This window comes from Rhinatrema bivittatum, chromosome 4, assembly GCF_901001135.1.
Source record: "Rhinatrema bivittatum chromosome 4, aRhiBiv1.1, whole genome shotgun sequence".
Classification (NCBI taxonomy): domain Eukaryota; kingdom Metazoa; phylum Chordata; class Amphibia; order Gymnophiona; family Rhinatrematidae; genus Rhinatrema; species Rhinatrema bivittatum.
Window position 1 is genome coordinate 256,135,064 of NC_042618.1, and position 17,710 is coordinate 256,152,773.

The 17,710-nt window shown below is 42.0% G+C and overlaps 1 long non-coding RNA gene across 1 annotated transcript in view; it reads left to right on the top strand.

The window, feature by feature from the left end:
• LOC115089498 overlaps window positions 1-17,710 on the top strand; it is a 152,239-nt gene that overhangs the window by 17,833 nt on the left and 116,696 nt on the right. Inside the window, exon 2 of the long non-coding RNA XR_003856119.1 lies at window positions 3,709-4,023. This is a non-coding gene — a long non-coding RNA (uncharacterized LOC115089498). The remainder of the gene's footprint in view (window positions 1-3,708; window positions 4,024-17,710) is intronic.

The window sequence follows — 17,710 nt, forward strand, 5'->3', positions numbered from 1 at the left end:
AAACGCTTTAGTAATTACAGGCATTAATTCCTTAGGAAATTTAAGAACCTCCAACAAGTAATCCTTAAATGATTCAATAGGTGAAATTTTTTCCAACACCAGAAAATTTACTACTCTTAGATTCATAAATCTTAAGGAATTTTCAACAGACTCAAATTTCTTTTCCATCAAATTCTCAGACTTGATTAAATTAGTTTGGACCTTTTCCATAGATATTACTTTAGTTTCAATTTTCTCAATCCTTCCTTGCTGGAGTTTTGTAATCTTCTCAATATTCATTTCTTTCTTACTCAGATCTAAAAAAGCCTTAGTTAAAGATGTTATAGCAGTTTCAATAGATGTTAAGGCACTCCATATAGACTCTAGCGTGACAACTTGAAGCTTTCTTAGTGCAAAAACAGTTCCAGGAATAATTTTTACCTCTGCTTCTTGTGTGTCTTCGGTGGTTAATTCCGGTGGAGCCTTAACGGGGGTACAGGGGGAAAGAGTCATTCCTCCTATAGGAGTACTCTCACCCAGCTCAGACTGCCTTCCTCCGCTTTCAACACCGGGGACTGTGGGATCTAGCCGCCTCCTTTCTTCCCTTACAGGGCTCGGCAGATTTTCTCCTTCAGTCCCTCTTCTTCCCCGGGGTGGGGAAGGAGTCATCGGAGCCCCTGGGCTCAGCGAGATCACCTCGGCCATCGGGTTCGACCCAAGCTCCAAGGTCTCACCCTCAGTGGCCCTCGCTTCCGGTATCTTGGGTGTTGAGGCGAAGAAACTCTCAATTCTTGCTTGTTGGGAGTCGTCAACTTTTTCTAAAGAAATATTTTTAAGCTTTGCTTTACGCTTGGTATGTGGCATCCCTCCAAGCAGTACAAACGCTGACAAAGCACAGCAGGAAATCCTCAAAAAGGTACAACTCAACAAGAGAGCTCTCCGCCGCGTCTTACAGGTCGGCCATCTTGGTTCCCACCATACCTTTTAATTATGTATATTAACATATGTAAACCGTTTTGACTGACTTTCATTGTAAAACAGAATATAAACCTTTTCAAATAAATAAATATTATTCACAATGACGCCTAGCTCTTTTTCCTGGATGGTGACTCCCAATGTGGAATTTTGCATCATATAGCTATAATTTGGGTTCCTCATCCCTATATGCATCATTTTGCTCTTATCCACATGAAATGCTATCTACCATTTAAATGCCCTGTCTTGCAAGGTCCTCTTGCAATTTGTCACAGTCCTCTTGTGATTTAATTCAAAGGCCAAACAAATTAAAGAAATCCCTTACAAGTCGATTTTAAAAGGCCCATGGGTGCAAATACCGGGGGTTACGTGTGTGGCCAGGCCCTGCACATGCCGAGCACATTTTAGAAAGGGCACAGTGTCACACTAAACTCCCGATATGTGCAGAAGAGCCAGACCTGAAGAAAGGGGTGGGCTGGGGAACGGGGTCTGGGCGGGGAAGGAGCAGTAAGTATAAAAACAAACAAAATTGGGGCTAGCTAGGGTAGGTTTAGGGGTTGGTGAGGAGAGGGGAAGAGGGAGGAAGGACAGGGTTAGGGTTAGGGAAGTTCCCTCTCAAACCGCTCCTTTATTGGAGCGGACTGGGAGGGAACTGGGAAAAGGCCCAATTGCATCATCGCACAATTCTTTTAAAATCCTCCCCTGCGTGCAGAGGAGGCAATTGTGGGAATCGCATTTTATAACATGCGCGTGCCGACACGTGCATACTATAAAATAGTCACGTCCATGTGTGTGCGCAGGGCTTTTAAAATCTACCTCTTACTGTTCCTAGCTTGCTTTTTATTTTTAAGGTTTCTATTAAATAACTAACTGGAAAAGAAGAGGGTCTAGTACAGTGCACACAAGATCTGCAATCTGTGACTATGGCTCTGACCCAGGATAATATAATAATGCATTGGAAACTTGAAATTATAGAAAACAGCGCAAGGTGTCTGAACCTTAGGCTATTGAACTTTCCCAAAGTCCTGCTAGAGACTGCCCTTAATAGTCTAAAATAGAACTTTATTGACATTTTGAAAATATCTAGTGAGACTATTTCATCTGTCAGTACGGTTTATTTTTTATTACTGGAAAGCAGGAAGATTGGCCAAAGAGATCTGGGAATCTCCTGTATTAGGATGGATCTAACTGCTATACTAGAAACATCTTACAATAGGGAATTGATGTAGTCCATTTTACTGGTATGCTTTGTCTTCAAGCAAGATAAGGAAATGATTTTGCATCTTTATTTTGTAAAATGTAATTTTCTTGACCTGGAGGATCTGGATTTAACCTGATCTTTGTGAAGCAAAAGTAAGACAGGAGAAAAACTTTTCATGTTGTGAACCATGAGGCCTTAGCCATTAGTATAGAAGATTTGATTCATTTTCCTTGTAAATGCCTTTTTAAGTTGAAAATATGCATTACATGTTTTTTGATCCCTCTCAATTACAGTTTTTCCTAAACTCCAAAAAGTTCTTGTGATGGGGATACTGAATCAACAAAATAAGTTTATGTTTGTATCCTAATTTGTATGTATTCTAGATTGTTTAAAGCCACACTGATTTACGGTTTTTCTTTTTAGCTTTTTCTTTGCCTCTGGATTTTTCTTGTTGGTCTCCCATAATTGTGGGCTATAGTCAGGGCTTCTAAGTTTTGGTTATAACTGAAAAACACTGATAAAACCCTCCGATAAGAAAATTGATATTTGTAGTTATAAACAAAAAGCATCGAAAACTTACATTCCTCCCATTTTATTGTAATTATTTATTTAAAAATATTTATATTCTGCTGTAGCAGGGCCAGTAGTTCAGGGCAGATTACAATAAAATAAAACAATCTGCCATCTTCTATCTCGCCCAGCTGCTGCCCCTTCTCCACCTCAGTTGCTAACAGGTTGGTCAGGAGCAGTAATATGCAGTGCAGAGTCACAGGCTGGAGACTGAGCCAGCCTATTTTCTTTCCCTGGCCCCCTTCTCCTACATGGAAGCCAAGAGGGAGTGGGGCCACTGAAGGTCCTGCAAAATGAGTGCATGCTGGTTCGGTTCCCAGCTTGCATGTTACAGCTGCAAAATCAGGCCCTTCACTTTCAATCACATAGGCTTGTTCCCCGACACTGATGTTTTGGCTCGGTGCATATGACTGGTGCTCTTCATTATACCTCAAAGAAGAGCATCAAAACAGGCCTCACACTGATATGTAATGAAGAGCCCCTGAAGAAGGCACTCAACCGAAACATCAATGTCAGGGAACAATTCTATGTGATTGAGAGCTTTTGTCCATTACATCGTTTCTGAAAAGTTAAATACTGTCTCTTACATTCCAAATGGGATTTATGGATTATTGAAGTTTTTGCTGAGTATCAAATTCATTGTTTGTGCTCGAAGAGAATTTTTCCACATTTTATAAAAATAACAATTAGAAAAAGTAATAAGATTATAACAAGGATCTACCAAATGATGGTATAAATACATCCATGTAACATCATATGATGCTGACTGGAGTTTTCATTTATTGAATTTGAGTTATGAAGACATAAAAATGTTGTGTGACCCACTCTTTGATTATAGGGATTCATTGCAGCATGTGGTGTCTTATACTCCAGGTTGAAGTGTGAAATAATTATTGATGACATCACAATAAAGTAGCTCTTTATTTGGAAACTGTCATTTTATTGATATGAATCTAAAAAAGGTTTTTGTGAAAAAAACACAGGAAGAAGATTTGAAAAAACATGACACCACCTATGAAGTGCCAGCAGACCTGGAGGCCTGCTGTCCATAGAGAAGATGAAGCGGATTAGCATTAGAATGCCAGCGTGTTGTATTACTGCTGATACTTACTTGGCTGCATTTCCTGATTGAAATTCATAAAATTGAGAATTGTTTGCTGAGGATCCAGCAAGATCATGAGGAGGAGCTCCCGCCTTTGGAGGAGTTTTTCAGAATCACTGCAAAACTTACAAGAGAGTTTGCCCATCTACAACTCTAATTTATGAAGAGGAGCTTCCTTCCTTTGAATTTTAAGAAGGTAAATCTTTAATCCTGATTTTTTTTCTTTCCAATACAGGATTTAGAGAGGGGCATTGATAAATATTTGAACTTAATTAAAAACAACTTAAAGTTAATTGAAACTGAGCTGAAAATAGTGGAGGAAAGCTTGTTGCAACCTCGTACATGGGGAGCATAATTTTCAAACAAACTGCATAGGCTAAAGTCTGTGGATCTTTGTACCCATAGTCTTTAACCAGAATTTTAAAAGTGAATTTAGAAATTTAGAAAGCATAGAAATCTGCTTTGAAAATTCATGGGTGTGTGCAGAACCCCATGTTGTATACACGCACAAAGTCACACCTGTTATCTTGGCCTTATCCACTCCTGAAGCCTATGCTTTTATTTGGTGTAGCCACCTCTTAAGTAGAAAGTTAATGCTTCATATGTAGAAATAAAAATGGCTGAAAGCTGTTAATGAATGGATGCCATGTTGTACTACCAGCAAACAACACTCAAGGTTACAGTAACAACATAAACAGGAAGTAGAAAATAGTGATATATAACAATCAGTCACAAGGTGGCATCTGTCTATAACTCCTTTTTGGTTTAGAGACCGAATTCAGATGCCAGATAGATGCTATCAATGCCTCAGACTTCTTAACCTTTCTGCTTTTACATTGCTCCAGTAGCTCCTGGGATGCTGGGGTTCACTGGCGGGTAGGAGGTCTAGACTTTCGGGGCCCTTAGTGCATTGGTGGGTATTTTCAAAACCGTTATTTAATTTCATCCACTTCTCAGTCACTGACCAAAATACTCATTATAGCTGGGTTCTCTTGGCAGGGCAGGCACCCAAAAACACAGCGAGGAGGCAATGATGGTGTTTCAACAAAAAGCATTTTATCTTAAAAAATAAGAGCTAGATCATTACTGCAAAAATTATTAACAATAAAGCAAAATCATAACTACAAAAGCCAAAACTCTTTATCCATGGTGTACATTCTTCTAGCTCTTTTTCCTCTTACTGGATGAGTTTCCAATACTCCTTCCCCAAAGAGAGGAGAAAAATCCTCTTCTTCACTAACATGGAATAGAGAAAGAAACCACCAAATCCTCTGTCTCCCAAACTGTTACTCAACTGATCTTCAAAATCCAAGTATGTCTATCTACATTGTATACTGAGCACAGGATAGATTTGCTGAAACTACAACCCTTCAGGACAAGGGGAGAACAGCCCTCCTGTAGGAATTGATAAAAATATAACAGACTTTCAAACTCTTTCAAAAAAAACACATCTGGTCGGCCATGAGGCTACCAAACACCTCTTCAAAAGCTCCATCCTCTCACTCTTCAACCCTAGAGGGTCTAAGAAGATCTCCCACCTGACCATGCTCAACTTATATAGAGGCAGGAACCATTCTAAAGAAAGGGATGGCCCAAAAAGGAGGAGGCGCTTTCAATGCAAAACCCAAAAAGGATGGCAGAGACACACTATTTAATGATGGTGGCATCTCAGTTTTCTTTGTTCAGTATATACTCAACTTTCTATTATAAGATATACTATAGATTAAGCCTCTTAGGAGGCACTGAGGTGTCGACCACTGTAATTGTAGATGGGGCTGTTTTGTGCCACGCAGGTGTTGATCTCTGTCATGCCCCAGAGGGCTATTATCACTCTTGAACTTCCAACAAGTGTGTTTGCTTAGAGTTCCCATCAATACTGTTCCCCAGAAATCCTCTGCTCACCATGCTTGGGCATGTACTTGGCAAGAGGAATTGTTCGCCCTTCAGTTTAGCTGTGTGTGTGTGTGTGGTGTGTGTGGTGTGTGTGTGTGTGTGGTGCGTGTGTGTGTTGCTGTCCACAGCCGCCTTGTGAATCCTAGCTGCTCAGCCATTCGCAGAATCCATATGATTACAGCTATAGGGAGTCTTTCAACATCCACCAAGTATGAGTGGAGTGCGACCATTTGCATGCAGGTAACCAGCCTCCAACAGATCTGTTGATCTCCAATGGTTTCATGTAGATTGGCTCATCAATATTCAACTCAGGCAAATCCTTAGCAGATACATCATAACTTGACTTAAAGACTTTATTCTTGTGTTGCAGCCTTTTCAAAACACCTTGAATCAACAGGAAGTAGTTTACTGGCTACTGGTAATAATGCTTTCAGTCATCTTCATATCTGCCAATGTTCTGGACTGCTATCCTTGCCTTCTGTTGGGTGTGTTTCTCCAATGGAGTAAGCTTGTCATACATTTTTGTCTTCATGCACCAGCTTTACACTATCTTCATAACTGATTTAGCTTTGCATTAGCTTATGGAATCAATGGTTATGCAGTAGGGATGTGAATCGTTTTAGGACGATTAAAATTATCGTCCGATAATTTTTAATATCGTCTTAAACCGTTATGGAACACAATACAATACAGATTCTAACGATTTATCGTTATAAATCGTTAGAATCGTGAGCCGGCACACTAAACCCCTAAAACCCACCCCCGACCCTTTAAATTAAATCCCCACCCTCCCGAACCCCCCCCCAAATAACTTAAATAACCTGCGGGTCCAGCGGCGGTCCGGAACGGCAGCGGTCCGGAACGGGACTCCTGCTCTGAATCTTGTCGTCTTCAGCCGGCGCCATTTTCCAAATGGCGCCGAAAAATGGCGGCGGCCATAGACGAAAAAGATGGACGGCAGGAGGTCCTTCCGGACCCCCGCTGGACGTTTGGCAGTCTCGTGGGGGTCAGGAGGCCCCCCACAAGCTGGCCAAAAGTTCCTGGAGGTCCAGCGGGGGTCAGGGAGCGATTTCCCGCCGCGAATCGTTTTCGTACGGAAAATGGCGCCGGCAGGAGATCGACTGCAGGAGGTCGTTCAGCGAGGGTTCCGGCGCCTCGCTGAACGACCCTCCTGCAGTCGATCTCCTGCCGGCGCCATTTTCCATACGGAAAATGGCGCCGGCCATACGCGTATGGCCGGCGCCATTTTTCCGTACGAAACGATTCGTGGCGGGAAATCGCTCCCTGACCCCGCTGGACCTCCAGGAACTTTTGGCCAGCTTTGTGGGGTGCCTCCTGACCCCCACGAGACTTGCCAAAAGTCCAGCGGGGGTCCGGAAGGACCCTCTGCCGTCCAATCTTTTTCGTCTATGGCCGCCGCCATTTTTCGGCGCCATTTTGGAAAATGGCGCCGGCTGAAGACGACAAGATTCAGAGCAGGAGCCCGTCCGGACCGCTGCCGTTCCGGACCGCGCTGGACCCGCAGGTTATTTAAGTATTTGGGGGGGGTTCGGGAGGATGGGGGATTTAATTTAAAGGGTCGGGGGTGGGTTTTAGGGGGTTTTAATGTGCCGGTTTTTTCGATTTTTTCGATTTTTTCGATTTTTTTTAACGATTTTTAACGATTTTTCACGATATTTTACCCCCCCAAACGGCAAACAATACGATTCCCTCCCCCTCCCAGCCGAAATCGATCGTTAAGACGATCGAGGACACGATTCACATCCCTATTATGCAGTGACATGCTTAAACTCCCAATTAGTAGAAAATCATTACTATAAATGCATGCATATAAATTGAAAGCCCATTATCTAAAATCACTCGATCTGGTTGACAATAATGTGAAAACTGTATCTTGCACTGCTCGATTGTGGCTTCCACAGACAAGTCTGAGAGCAGTTCAATTCCCTTATCTGAAGAGTGATTAGCTATCAACAGGAACCATTTCCCTGCAAAGTTGAATAAGGTCATGCTGACTATCTGACAAGGCATCATAGTTTTCGTCTGCTGCTTGTACACATATGCATTTCAAGTAGAATAATTGCTGACAAAGTCATTGATCTCACCTTTCATGTTTAGGCCAGGATAGGATCAGGGCCGGTGGAAAGCACTAGGCGAACTAGGCCTGGGCCTAGGGCACTGAGCATTAGGGTGCGCTGAGTAAGTGGCATACCAAGGGGAGGTCAGGGGGAGATAATGTGGCTGCCGGTGGACCTCATCCCACTGGCGGTTTTGAGCAGTGAACTACGCTGTGCTGTGCTTGTGTGCTGGACATACACAGCAGGAAGATCAGCAGGGCCATGGTGGAGCTCGTGTCACCACGGCCCGAGAAAAAGGTCATGTCCAAACCTGCAGGTGCTCCTCCTCCTTCTTGCCCGCGCTGCCCGGAAAAGAAAACGTTGCCAGAGCCGCGTGGGCAGGAAGGAGGAGGAGCATCAGCCGCGTGCAGAACAGGAGCAGCATTTATAGTCATCCGTGAATCTCGAGTCGCAGCAGGCTGAGAAGAGGAGGAGGCCCGGTAGCAGGGCCGCTGCTGCAGATCCCACATTGCGGGCAGCCCGAGAAGATCAGGGCTGCTGCAGAGCCCATCCTGCGGCAACCCGTGAAGAGGAGGCCCAGAGACAAGAGAGAGGCTGAGGGCCTGTAGAGTGTGTGTATGAGATGAGTTGAGAGACTGTGTGTGTGTGTGAGTGAGTTGAGAGACTGTGTGTGGGAGTGAGGACCTGAATGTTTGCAGAGACAGCATGTGAGAGCCTCTGCGTGTGTGAGAGAGACAGCATGTGACAGTGAGAGCCTGTGCTTGAGCAAGACAGCATGTGGGAGTGAGAGAGAGCCTGTGTGTGTGAGAGTCAGACAGCATGTGCAAGAGAGAGACTGTGTGTATGAATGATTGTATGAGAGAGAGTCTGTGTGAGAGTCAGACAGCATGTGCCAGTGAGAGACTGTGTGTATGAATGATTGTATGAGAGAGAGTCTGTGTGTGTGAGAGTCAGACAGCATGTGCCAGAGAGACTGTATGTATGAATGATTGTATGAGAGAGAGCATGTGAGAGTGAGAGCCTGTGTGTGTGTGAGAGAGAGAAAGCATGTGAGAATGAGAACCTGACTGTGTGTTTGAGAGAAGAAGATAGATGGAGAATAAAGAAATAGAAAAAAAGACAATATAAAAGGAATTGGCAAAAAAATAAGAAAGGGAAGGTGGAACAAAAAAGCCTGTGACCAACCGATTAGAAAACTAAGATCAGACAGCAAAGGTAAAAAAAAAAAATGTACATTTTAGTGATTTGCACATGTAATCTTTGGTAATGTGCAAGAGTAGCACTTTCTCTATGCGGATCTCACAATTTATTTAGACACTTTTATATACCGACGAACGTTGGGAGCATCTCATCGGTTCACATAGAACAAAAAAACATTAGCTAACTGAGCTTTACAGAGAACGAGGAACAATTCATAAAAATTAATAAACAGCGAATAATGTAATATAAGATACAAGGGGGGAACCATCAACGGTGTTAAGGAGTAAAAGCTTTTTACAGGTACATGTAGTCACAGGGAAAGTAATTTACAGGTAGGTTGTTTAATTATTTACAGGAAGGTTGGTTAATTGCATAGCTAATTGAATAAATGAATACTGGCAGAGTAAGAAGATGGGAGGACTAGGAGGGGAGGACTAGGAGGGGAGGGAGGGCTATTATGAGAATGTACGAGATCAGCATGGAGGAAGTGGAAACCCACGGGGCCTGCACAGAGGAGGCAGCAGAATGGGCTTCAGTGCCAGTAGCAGCAATCAGCGCCTCCCCAATAGCCATGCGGCAGCAGTGACAGTGGCAGCAGAGGAATGAGAGAGGTTCCGAGGTTGCTGGCAAAAGAAAGAGAGGGGGTCTGCCTTTAGTATGTGCATGTGTATGAATGGGAGTTTGCCTGGGGGGTGTATGTGTGTGAATGCATGGGTGCCTGCCTGAGGGTGTGTCGGTGTATGAGAATGAATGGGTGTCTTCCTGGGGCTTGTATGTGTGAGAATAGGCGCCTGCCTGTGTGTGGTGTATGTGTGTGTGAGAATGAATTGGTGCCTGCCTGGGGGTCTGTGTGTGTGAGAATGAATGTGTGCATGCCTGGGGGATGGTGAGGGAGTGGTGTGAAAATGAATGGGAGCCTGCCTGGGGGTCAGTGTGTGTGTGTGTGTGTGTGTGTGTGTGTGTGTGTGTGTGTGAGAGAGAGAGAGAGAGAATGATTGGGAGCTTGCCTGGGTGTGTGTGTTTGTGTGCATGTGAGGGAGCCAGTGAGAGTGAGAGCATGAGTGTGTATGAGAAAATCCAGGGGAGAAAGAGTTTGTGTGTGGGGGTGTGTGTGTGGAGGGGGAGAGAGTGTCTTAGAGCCTGAGAGTGTGTCAGTGTCTGTGAGAGCGAGAGGTTATGGTGGGTATAAGAGCATGAATGTGTATGTATGTGACAGTGTATGTGTGAGAGAGAATGGACATGTGAGTATGTGTGACAGAGAGAGGATAACCTCCTAATCCTCGACAATATCAGGGTGACTGGAAATCAAGAGCTCCTACGTATGGATAGCAGGGGCTTTTTAAAATCCTCATTAGTTGTAATTATTGGGTGCTATTTGAGATATGTGCTGTTTTGGAATATTTTATTGGTGTTTGGGAAATTGTAAAAAATGTATATGATTTTAATTAATAAAAATTCTATTTGTCAGTGTTTAAAAATATTATTTTATTAGTACAGTTTTACTATTATAACTGATGCTTTATGTTTCTTGATTTTATTTGTTTTATGAGGAATGGTGGTTCTGTTTTTCCATTGTTAATACACATAGTCTGGCTTCTTGGGTTTTCCATTTCAGTTTTTGTCTAATTTGTGCTCCTTTATTTTGTATTCTGTATTTGGTGAGGGTCTGTCTCTGCTCTTGTGTGTGTGACCATGATGAGAGATTCTGCTAGCCTATAGTGTATAGTGATCTATAGCAATCGGGTTTGTTTTGTTTCCTCAGTAGGTGGTATATTGGTATTCTAGGACCCAGTGTAATATTTACCCTTGCTTTTTCACAGGTAGGGTTATTGTTGTTTGAGTCCTTGGTGTTATTACTGTTATGCACTCACTCACTGACATGCACCTTGCTCTTAATCCACAAAAAACTGAACTCCTCATCATCTCTAACAAACATCCCTCTCTCTCCATTCCCCTTGCGTACTCCACCACGTCATTCGCCTCCCACACCCATAGCCTTGGTGTCCTTATTGACAATCAGCTCTCTCTCAAACCCTTCATTAAATCTATCCTAAGTGACTGCTATTTCAAACTACAAACCATCAAGAAACTCAGACCCCTCCTATACTTCACTGATTTTCGCACAGTACTACAGTCTATTATCTTTTCTAAAATAGACTACTGTAATGCACTCTTCCTTGGCCTCCCTGCCATACACACCAAACCATTACAACTCTTGCAGAATGCCTCAGCACGTATCCTTACTAACTCCAGAAAACGTGACCACATCACTCCTACCCTCATCGAACTCCACTGGTTACCAATACAATCTCGTATCCTTCTCAAAGTTCTTTCCCTTATACATAAAAGCATCACCAATGAAAACACCAACTGGATAAACCCCCCACTACTTCCTCGCACCTCCACCAGACCAACTCATTCTGCCCTCCAAGGAACTCTCCGTACCCCCTCTATCAAATCTACTAAACTAATCTCCACAATGAACAGAGCCTTTTCCCTGGCTGGCCCCACCCAATGGAACTCCATGCCCCCAGACTTATGCACCGAAACCTCTACACCCAAATTTAAAAAAAAGCTAAAAACCTGGCTGTTCCTACAGGCTTACCCTTCCTACGATAACCACCTTCCTGACGAACCCTGAGCTGCGTATAGAACTTTTACTTTGTATTACCTTTTACAATGTGCTTCTACTTCCCCTTGTGCTAACACTTAAACTACTCATTCCTCTTCTCTCCCCCCCTCTGCTAAAACCTTCTTTGAAACCTTCTTCTGTTACCATATTGTTCGATTGCAAATCCTGTAATTTTCTTATGCCTACCCAGATCCTCAATCAGTTTATGGACTCTAACCAGTTTATGGAATAACAACTGGGAAAATTTCAGGGCAGAATTTGAAGTCATAGGCTTAAAATAGAAATCAGCCGAAATGTAGGCAACTACATTGAGGAGGTTGATAGGTTCTGAATGCTCCATGTTTATAAGCAGAATTTGAGCCTTACAGAGAAATAGAGAAAAGATACAAAAGCCATTCTTGATGGCTGTTGCAGGCCTATAAAAATGTAATATATGAAAGATATAATTGGCTTCTGCAAGCAAGGGGAGGCTGAATCCATTGACAACTTTATCATATGTTTGAGAAAGAAAACAGTAATATGTGAGTATGGCTCACAGAATGATGAACTGAATTGGGATAAACTAGTCTTTGGCATAGCTAATGAGTGCACACATCACCATCTTCTGAGAGAACAAGATTTAAATTTAAACACAGCTATTGAAATATATTGAACTGCAGAGCTTACTGACTTGCAGATGAGAACTGTGGAACAGGATTAGTAGACTGACAGTTTAATGCAACAGATGAGCATCAGCAAAGCCTATATGGCTACTGCAATAAGCAACAGCAGGATAACCCTCCTGAAATCAAATCTACAGCATATTGGTATTGTGGCAATGCCCAGCATATGGAAAAATATGTGGATTTTGCAGTAGCCCAAATCATTTTGCGAGAGGGTGTCTATTGAAAAAAAGGTAAACACAGCAAGGAAACTGCATAATTTGGAGAAGATATTAGAATCAGATAATTCAGACTTGCTCAGTACTGATCTGATTTTCACAAAGGAATGCTTAGATACTTAATGAACAAAAGGACTAGGGCCAGTGCAAAGGTATTAGGCACCCTAGGTGAACCTTCTGCCTTGCGCTGCCCCCCCTGGTCGCTTCGCACCCCGCCCCCCAGTCATGCCGCACCCCGGTCTCGGCCTAACTCCTACCTCATTCGTGGCCCGCCGAATCTTTACTGCTCTTTGCCTTGAACGGGATAGGCTCCACACGGCCCCACACGGCTGCTCTTCGGCGCCCCCTAATGGTTGCTGCCATAGATTACTGCCTAGTTCAATTAATTGGTCGTGTCAGCCCTGAAAAGGACACATATGTGTAACCCTGCCTAGAGTTACTAGAAAGGAATTTGAGATCTAGAGTTTTCAGGAGTGAAGGCAGTTCAAAAAGAGTGCAAAGAGCTGTGTTCAAATAGCTTTGAAGGATGGGATGGATAGGGAAATAAATAATGCTTCGGCATGAGATACAGGAGGAGATTGATGAAGCTAGAAGATGTAGAGGAAAGTCATGGAATTTCTAACTTAGGATTTCATCTAGGTAGATGAGTGGAGAGTTTGTTTAGTATGTGATAGATTTTAACTACTTGCAGCCTCTCAGGTATGAGGTGGTGGTGTGGCACTGAGAGCCAGCTAGAGGGACTCAAGCTCTAAAAAGAAGCAGTGTTGATTCTTTCTAAGGAAGCAGAAAGTGAAGATAGACAGGAGGAGGTTACCCCGAAGACCTTGGGTTTAAAAAACTGAAGCTTTGAACTAATATCTGTTAAGAATTTCTGCTCTGTGGATATTACTGATTCACATTCACCCGTTCTAGACATCTCATGATTTTAAACACCTCTATCATATCCCCCCTCAGTTGTCTCTTCTCCAAGCTGAAAAGTCCTAACCTCTTTAGTCTTTCCTCATAGGGGAGTTTTTCCATTCCCCTTATCATTTTGGTAGCCCTTCTCTGTACCTTCTCTGTACCTTCTCCATTGCAATTACACTGTACTAGAGCTATGACTGTTTCTCTACCTGTTGGCATCACAACAGTGCATGAAATTATGACAATAACTTGTATATTAATTTTACCTCAGAATGTCATTTTTCATGTAAAATATATTATAAATGCATAATTTAAAATTGTGTATGGGGAGGGGGTGCCAGACTGTAAGGTCTGCCTAGGGTGCCTAATACCCTTGCACCGGCCCTGCCTCCTCTTGCTGATGGACTGCTGCCTTCATCTTAGTTTTATTGAGTTCCTAGTTAAGTTTAGGATACTAAGGGAGTTGGAATGAGAGTATTTTTAAATTTACAGGTGAATTTACTAATTAATCAGCTAGTGTCCTACAAGGGGGATAATTAAACTTTCAATAACGGGTAGTACAATGGTATGATTTAGATAAGACCCCTGATTGATTTTTAATGAGAAAGTGTCTCTGCCTAAAAATCAAGGGTTGAGACAGACACTAAGAACATAAGAACATAAGAAATTGCCATGCTGGGTCAGACCAAGGGTCCATCAAGCCCAGCATCCTGTTTCTAACAGAGCCCAAACCAGACCACAAGAACCTGGCAATTACCCAAACACTAAGAAGATCCCATGCTACTGATGCAATTAATAGCAGTAGCTATTCCCTAAGTAAACTTGATTAATAGCCATTAATGGACTTCTCCTCCAAGAACTTATCCAAACCTTTTTTGAACCCAGCTACACTAACTGCACTAACCACATCCTCTGGCAACAAATTCCAGAGCTTTATTGTGCATTGAGTAAAAAAGAAATTTCTCCGATTAGTCTTAAATGTGCTACTTGCTAAACTTCCTTGGAATGCCCCCTATTCCTTCTATTATTCAAAAGTGTAAATAACTGAGTCACATCTACTCGTTCAAGATCTCTCATGATCTTAAAGACCTCTATCATATCCCCCCCTCAGCCGTCTCTTCTCCAAGCTGAACAGCCCTAACCTCTTCAGCCTTTCCCCATAGGGGAGCTGTTCCATCCCCTTTATCATTTTGGTTGTCCTTCTCTGAACCTTCTCCATCGCAACTATATCTTTTTTGAGATGCGGCGACCAGAATTGTACACAGTATTCAAGGTGTGGTCTCACCATGGAGCGATATAGAGGCATTATGACATTTTCCTTTCTATTAACCATTCCCTTCCTAATAATTTCTAACATTCTATTTGCTTTTTTGAATGCTGCAGCACACTGAGCCGATGAATTAACTATCTCTGGCTTGCTTATTACCTCTCACACACACACAAACTCTAAAGAATATATCCCTCAATTTCACCTTTCACCAAACTTTCTAAGTCCAAAATTTCTGAAAGCTATACTTACCAATCTTCTTTAACCACTGTTAAATTAATCTTCACTCAGTTAATTGAAGGGTTTGAGATTTGCGCGCCTCCTCTACTGCAAAGTGTGCGTGGCCTCTGGAAGCTGAGGTTGTGGAAGTCAATCCCTGGATCGCTTGCGATGATCTCTGGACTCCTCTGCTGGGGGATGCTGGGAGCAGTATGCAGATGAGGCTTCCGGTCCTCCTCTACTGCAAAGTGTGTGTGGCCTCTGGAAGCTGGGATTGTGGAAGTCAATCCCTGGATCGCTTGCAGTGACCTCTGGACTCCTCTCCCGGGGGATGCTTAAAGTAATGACAGAGACAGGAAGTAGAAAACAGTGAAATGACAGAGACAGGAAGTAGAAAACAGTGAAATATAACAATCATCCACAAGGAGGCATCAATCTATAAGTTAACATTAGTACCAGTAAAACAAAAATGGAAAAGAGAACAAATGGATCCCTTTTCATTTTGTATCAAACTAAACAAATTTGGCCTCCTCAAAAATGAAAATTTTAATTTTAATTCATTTTCAGCAAAATATTGAAAACAGTGTATATTATTTGCAAATCATGAGGCTTATTTACTAAATGTTTTCTCCCATTTATTTACTAAACATTTTGGGGAAAAATGCTTAGTAAATAAGGCCCATTGTGAGCCATATGAATTTCCATAGATGTACTGCAAGACTGGCCTTGCACAGCAAAGGAAGGTGATGTGGTTCCAATAATGTTCATCATGTATAATGTTTAGTTAAAAGCTTGTGTTAATAAGTCATTAGCAAAAGTCATAAGGCACTAGACAGCTCTTTGGGAAATAATAAATAATTTCACTGTTCCTGTTCAGACTGTGTAATTGAGAATCTCTGGGAAGGGACCTAGCCTTACCTAAATAGTCAGCACATAGCCATCTATAATATAACAGTTCTTGCCAATGAGGGGGTAGGATCAAGGGGGGGGGGGGGTGCATGGCAGGCTGTTTCAGGATAAGCAGAGAATTCCTATGCTTCTGGTCCTGCTGGAATCAGGGACAAAATTGCGGACAGGAGGTTGCTGCTGCCTGAATTCAGGGTACTGTTGAATGGAGTTGGGGTGTGGGCCTCACGTACCAGTGTCTAGCAATGAGCCTGGAGTGAAGGATGATTGAACTCATGTGCCTCATTTAGGGGATTATGCATCCTTCTCCCTTCTCCAGATGTATCATCATCCCCAATGGTCCAGAAGATAAGGAAACAGATTATTAGGAAAATGTTGAAGAAGGGAAAACAGAAAACACAGGATTCTTCAGAAACAAAAACAGAAATCAACAATAAGAGATGAAGGTGAACTAAGAGATTAAAAATTCAGTTTTCTTCCAGGCCAAACTCTACAACTATATTAAATAAATATATATATATATATATATATATATTTTAAGTGTATTTAACACTAAATAGCAGTAAGAAATATAAGCAAAATATTTACTTATAACTAGGTGGCAACAAAAAAAATCAAATTTTCAACATTCTGTGGTGCCCTATGCACATGCTTATTTTGCTTAATGGTTCATCGAGAGCTAGATCTAGGAGTAAGAGAATAATTAGATGGATGCATCTAGGGGGGTGACAGAATAATTAGATGGAGTAAATGGAATAAGTGTCTCTCAAGTCTTACTGAATCCCTTCATGTAGTGACCCTATTGCAAAAAATCTAGACTAAATCTCAGCCAGGTGACTACTACTATTGAAGTATGATAGGAAGCAAAAAGAACATTTCATACTGGCCACACGTCATCCAGGATAAATAGGTGCCCACCTTTAGCTTAAGCACTAATGCTAATGAAGGTGGTAGCAATACTGCTTAATCTTCAGGTGAAAATAAGGCAACTGGTGCAGCTATAGGCTATGGTGAACTTGTTCATGGACCTACTACAACTATAGATGGACCACAGAAGCTAATGAAAAAATTAAGATGATTATCTATAATTAAGTGGACCTCCTGATATTTTTTTGCCAAAAATTCCATATTTAAATTTCTGGGGTATATAAGGAAAGCCTGCTAAAAAATGGAAGAAAGAGAATTAATGACTGGATGGGAGATAAGTAAAACCACGGATCTAGCACTAAACTTTCAAAAGTTAAACTTTGATAAAATGAAAAAAATAGAAAATAACTGAAAGGTGTAGCCAGAAAGGTTAAGAATGTACAACAGGCGTGGACATTGTTGAATAAAATTCCATCTTAGAAGTGCAGTCTAGATGTATTCCAGGCATTAAGAAAGATAGAAGGAAGGCCAAATGATTGCCAGTATAGTTAAAGGTTAGGTGAAAGAGGCTATTTTAACCAAAAGATCTTCCTTCAAAAATTGGAAGAAAGATCCATCTGAAGAAAATAGGAAAAAGCATAAGCATTGGCAAATGAAATGTAAAACATTGATAAGACAGGCTAAAAGATAATTTGAATAAAAGTTGGCCATAGAGGCAAAAACTCATAGTAAAAACTTTTTAAAATATATCTGAAGCTGGAGGCCTGAGAGAGTCAGTTGAACAGTTAGATAATCGAGAGGTTAAAGGGACAATTAGGAAAGATAAGGCCTGAATTCTTGGCTTCAGTGTTTACTGAAGATGATGTTGGGGAGATACCCTTTCCAGAGACATTTTTCAAGAGTGATGATTCAGATGAACTGACCCAAATCATCATGAACCTGGAAGATATAGTAGGCCAGATCGAGAAATTGAAAAGTAGCAAATCATCTGGACCTGATGGTATACATCCCAGGGTTCTGAAAGAACTAAAAAATGAA